Source organism: Vombatus ursinus, unplaced genomic scaffold (genome assembly GCF_900497805.2).
Source record: "Vombatus ursinus unplaced genomic scaffold, bare-nosed wombat genome assembly UNPS02014774.1, whole genome shotgun sequence".
NCBI lineage: Eukaryota > Metazoa > Chordata > Mammalia > Diprotodontia > Vombatidae > Vombatus > Vombatus ursinus.
The window spans coordinates 20,398,934-20,404,933 of NW_020954552.1; positions in this window are offsets into that span (position 1 = coordinate 20,398,934).

Genomic DNA, 6,000 nt, shown 5'->3' on the forward strand with positions numbered 1-6,000 from the left:
GAAGTACTGCTCAGAGCCTTAGGGGCTTATCTAAGAGTAAAGCTTATCAAGGGATTAAGGAGACATAAGACAGATGTGAGAGAGTCTTACTAGACCACTCCTGAGCCCACCTTCCACACTCCTTTGCACTGTTATTTACCTTTTTTCTCTATCTTTCCAGTCTCAATGGTATTGTAAGGTCCTTGAAGCCGTGGGTAGTATTCTTAGACCTCAGAATCCCTTATAACATTGGCACAGTGACCTCCACACAGTAGAATCGTGATAACTGCTGCTGCTGGTGTTGAAGCGACCTGGGAGGAGAAATGGAAGACCACTAGATTTGGGTCAGATCTGAGTTCTGATGTTATTGGTCTGGCTGAGCAAGTCAATCAACTTCTCAGAGACTCTTTCCTCATCTGTAAAAATCGGGATAATGCTGCTTGTACTACTTTTCCCACAAGGGAGTTGTATGGAAAGTATTTTGTAAACCTTTAAGCACTTTATAAATGTGAGTTGTTATTTAGTGACCAAGGAAATATTCCTTTGGGGATAGTAAATACTCTCTGGAAAGATTAGCCTTCCAAAGTATCGGAAATAATTCTGTTTAAAGGAATTGGAGTTTTGGTTGGGGGAGGGGGCAGAGAGGAGAGAAGTGTAAGCAATTTTGTATCATAGGGCGCTTTGGGAACTAATTGTTATTGTTGTTATTGTTGTTTTACAGACTAATAAATAGAGGTCCTCACCAGCTACTTACCCAGGACTGCAGAATGTTAGTGGCAGGGCTGAGAGTAAAGCCAGTCTCCTCCTCTCAGGCTAGTGTTCTCTCTTCTAGATTTCATCTTGAAATCACTCACTTCTTACAACTTAGGGAGGGTTTAGTATTTTTTATGGTAATTCTTATTTATTTTTTTGTTTTCAACATTTACTTCCACAAGGTTTTGAGCTCCAAATTTTCACCCCATCTCACCCCTCCCCCCACCCCAAGATGGCATGCATTCTGAATACCCCTTCCCCCAGTCTACCTTCCCTTCTATCTCTCCCCCCCTTCTTTTATCCCCTTCCCCTTCAATTTTCCTGTAGGGCAGGATGGATTTCTGTACCCCATTTCTTGTATTTCTTATTTCCCAGTTGCATGTGAAAATATTTTTTTAAAACATGTGTTTTTAAAACTTTGGGTTCCAAATTTTCTCCCTTCCTCCCTCCCCATCCACCCTCATTGATAAGGCAAGCAACTAAATATAGGTTATATATGTGCAGTTATACAAAACACTTCCATAGTAGACATGCTGTAAAAAACTAACTCTATTTTCCTTAATCCTATCCCGCCCCATTTATTCTATTCTTTCTTTTGACCCTGTCCCTCCTCAGAAGTATTTGCTTCTGATTACCCCCTTTCCCAATCTGCCCTCCTCTCTATCATCCCCCTAGTCTCTTGTCCCCTTCCCCCCCTATTTTCCTGTAGGGAAAGACAGATTTCCATACCCAACTGAGTGTGTATGTTATTCCGGGAGGATTTAGTATACTGCATCTAGCAGAACTTTCGCCCATGGTAAATGCTCAATAAACCTTTGTAGATGATGGTGATTTTTGGCACCAGGGACAAGAAGGCCTGGTTTCTCTTTCCTTGAAGGGTACTTGTATTATGGGGTGGGAAGGGACAAAAACTTATGTTGGAATAAAATCTGAAAGGTGAAAACCCCTTGGGAAAATTAAGCTTAACTAGGTTTATTGGAAAAGAAATTAAGCTTAAAATGCCCAATTCACTTTTAGTGTTCATAAAATCAAGAGGCTATTAAAATTGTAAAGAAAAATAATGAATGTTCAGTCAAAGCTTGCTTGCTTTCTTTATTCTGTCATGCCAAAGCTGTACTTCCCCATGATTTAAAGACTATGGCCATTTGCCACAGTGGATAGGATATATTGGATGTATTTGTGCAGAAGGGCAGGAACTTTTTGGCAGGGCCAGGATCTTGTTTTGCTATAGGCCTATCTAAATAGGACAGACCTTTAAATAAAACCTTATTTTAGGCACTGATCTTAATTTTTTTATTAGGATTTCCATGAAGACGAAAGTCATATTGGACCACAGAATCATAAGATAATCAATTGAAGCTGGAAGGGACCTTCAAAGTCAGTTGGGCAAGTGTGGTAGACACAACCTCCTTGACCAGTTAAATTACTTTCTCCTTTTGCTGTTGTTCATGAACCGATTTGGGGTTTTGTTGGCAAAGATACTGCAGTGATTTGCCATTTCCTTCTCCAGCTCATCAGACAGGTGAGGAAACTTAGGTACAGTGCTCTATCCACTGCACCACCTAGCTACTCTATTTTCTCCTTTAAAAAAAAGTATTGTACTCATCCTCAAAATTTAATTGGCTTAGAGAACTAAGGCTATGCTGTTGACGTAGATGCCAGGTGGTCTCACATACAGGATGTGAGGGGCTAAAGCTCCTCCCTCAGGTTTCTGATGACAGACCAGCAGCATGACCAATACCAGCACAAAGACCCGTGCTTAGCTGGATCAAGGCTGTCTTCTCAACGAATATCCTTTCCCTGCTATGGCTAAGTAAGCCTTCTTTTGTTAACAGTTATATGGACTGAGATTGTCTCACTTATTTCTAATATCAAACCTGAGTTACCAAACAGACTTGAACCAGATCTGGACAATTAGAGTAAGCAAATAAATGGTTGCATAGGTATCAGTTGTTAAAAGTCAGAAAGAGTTTACGTAGGTCTGTATATTGAAAGGGAATGTATTACGTAATGAGCTAGCTAGTTGGTGCGATAGTGCATAGAGAGCTGGGCCTGGAGTTAGGAAGACTCATCTTCCTGAGTTCAAATCCATCCTCAGACATTTACTAGCTGTGTGACCCTGGGAAAATCACTTCACCCTGTTTGCCTTAGTTTCCTTATCAGAAAAGTGAGCTGGAGAAGGAAATGGCAAACCACTCCAGTATCTTAGCAAAAAACAAAAACAAAAACAAATTGGGTCGTGAAGAGTCGGACACAACTGAAAATGACTAAACAACAATACTTATTACATTTTGGAACCAAATAACTTGGATTCAAATCCCAGTTCTTCACAGTGACTTTGAACAAGTCATTTCATCTCTAGACCTTTCTTTCCATATCTATAAAGTGAGGGAGTTTGAGCACATGACCTCTACACTCCTTTTCAGTTCTAACTATATGGTCTTATAAGGAAAATAGTTCCTGCAGGTGTACACACTGTTCTCCTCTGGAGTTACCTCCACTAGCTATTACTATAGGGTGATAAGACCTAGAGATGTGTCTGGATAAAAATCTGCAATAAAGAGAAACTGAGGCACAAAGTTCTGATAGTAAGTACCATAAATGTGAGAGACTTTAAGAGAAAAGCAATCTGATAAAAGTAACCCTAAGAACTCTTTGAATTCTACATACATTTGTCTTGCTTTGGGACACTCTTTCCCAAGCTGACTTTGATGTTCATTTTTACCTGATTTCAACTGTGTAATAAACAATACTGAAGAGAGACAGCATGATGTACTGGTTAGAAAACTGGCCTAGGAGTCAGAAAGACCTGGGTTCAAGTTCTATGTCTGATATGGATGCAGTTTGCAAATCTCCTCTTGGTGCTCAGTGCTATCAAAACTATATAGAAATAAGGACCACTAAACCATACTCATGGCTCCTCGTGGGCTGCATGGTGACTAAGAAAGCCACGTGTTTATCTATTTCTTTGTTGTTGTTAATATAGCAACATGTTAAAATCAAATAGGATCTGTGTTTTCTTTTACAACATTGCTAATCTGGAAATGTGTTTCGCATGACTGCACATGTATAATTTATATTAAATTACTTGCCTTCTCAAGGAAGGGGAAGGGAGGAGGTAGAAAATTTGGAATTTAAAATTTAAAAAAAATACTGTTAAAAAACTTTTTTTGCATGTGATTGAGAAAAAAATAAAAATAAACAAATTGGGGAAAATATTGATAGTGGAATCTAAATAAATATATTGATTTGATGCTTGTACCCTTTAAAAAAAATCAAAAACTACATTTTAATCTGGTTCAGACTGTACTTGGGAGTGTTTGAAACCTCTGCTCTGGGCAACTTTCCAAATTGCAGTGAAGGTGCTGGACCACACCATCAGAGGGAGTTCCCGACATCGATGAAATCACAGGTTGCATCAAAATAACAGCAACAATAATGATAGTAATAATAATAGTCATATTGCAAAGTTTACCCTCCCAGATGGCATCAGCATTTTAAAATGAAGCTTTGTCAGTCTTACGTCAAACTGGAGAAATAAAGAGGAGAAAGAAAATATTTGGCTCAAACATTTTCGTGGTCTTAATAACCAATGCTTTATTTGATAAAGTATTTGCCCATAGAGCCCAGATTTACTGGATTACCTAGCCTTGTTGTTATTGTTCAGTCGTGTCCAACTCTTCATGACCCCCTTTGGGGTTTTCTTGGCAAAGATACTGGAGTTGGTTTGCTGTTTCCTTCTTCAGCTCATTCTCCAGGTGAGGAAACTGAGGCAAACAGAGTTAAGTGACTTGCCCAGGGTCACACAGATAGGAAGTGTCTGAGGCTGGATTTGATCTCAGAAAGGTGTCTTCTTGACTTTATGCCCAAATGAGTAGCGGGTTTTCCAAAGTGCTTTTTATACTATGTTGTCCTATTATCTATCCTATGGGTTAAGCAGGGCAGCTGTTATTTTCCACTTTGTTGTAAATGAAGAAATTAAAGCTCAGAGAAGCTTCCTCAAGGTCAAGTGGCTTACTTACTAGGGAGCAGAGCCAAGGTTAAAACCCAGATCTCCTGACTACAAATTTACTGTTGTTTTTACAACACCTGTTTAGATATTGACTTAGAGACATTTAGAAATGCCATAATGTAAAAGAAAAAAATAAATAAACCCCATCAAGGCCAAAGTTTAAAAGGATTCCCAAGAGTGTTGCAGATGGTCTTTTCCCCTCTTTCCACAGCACACAGAAGTTTATGGTCCTTCATGTTGGCCCCAAATTAGAAAGAAGCATCATTTCTGGGGGCACCGATGCGTTCTCAACAGTGAAACACAGTCACGGTTGTAGTGGTTATAACCTCAGTTCAAACAGGAAAGTAATAAAGATAAAAACCTCTGACTGATAAGCCGACCAAACCTCAGCAAATGGAAAGTTTTCTACTGGACAAGCAAAGTCTCAAACTCCATTCCTGAGTCACGTGGACGTTCTCAGAAAATGCAAATGAGGGGACAGTTAAAAGGAACAGAGCTTAGCTTGACTGACGTGTTTTGGGTAAGACTAACACGGAGGTGGTAAGTGCTGTTTTTGGACACTAACGAAGAAGGGACCTGCTGAATCTGCTTTTTGTTAGGCTAGAGGCCTGTAGAGTTGGGCTTTTTTCCTTCCTGTTTACTTTGATGAAGCCAAGTCCCTGCCGACTTCTCTCTTGGAGCAAAAGCTGCCCTTACAGAAACAGCATTTTACAGCCCTGGCTATCCTGGCTGCCAACCCTTACAAATTAAGCCTTCTATTTACTCCAAAGGTGAGTAATGTTATACTACACGGATCCTTTCAGGAACAACAAAGTTTAGAAGAGGAGCCGGTGAAAAGGATACGTGCATTTGTTTCTTTGAGGTCCTAGACAGTGCTGCGTGAGAGAAGGGCGGCAGAAGCCCAGACCCATGCGTCTGAGGGTATGTTGCCACAGGTGTAAGATGTTGTGGTTTCTAACATCTTACATGTGTTCCATGAAACAATACAACAAGTGTCCTTCTGTTTCTGGGCTGTGAGGTTTTTTACATTTCCGGCAGCTGATGCTCTGTAGAATGGGAGCTGCCTGCAAAGTATTATTGAAAATTGCACAGAAAGAAAAGCATGCACAGAAATTAAACATAAAGATGTAACCCATGGCCCAGAGCCCTCCAGGGATTCTGAACTCACACAGACTGGGCCCTGTCCTGAGAGCTTGACCCTAGAAGGTCAGCCTTTCTTTCTTTGGTTCATTAGCCCCACCCAGTTTGATCTAATA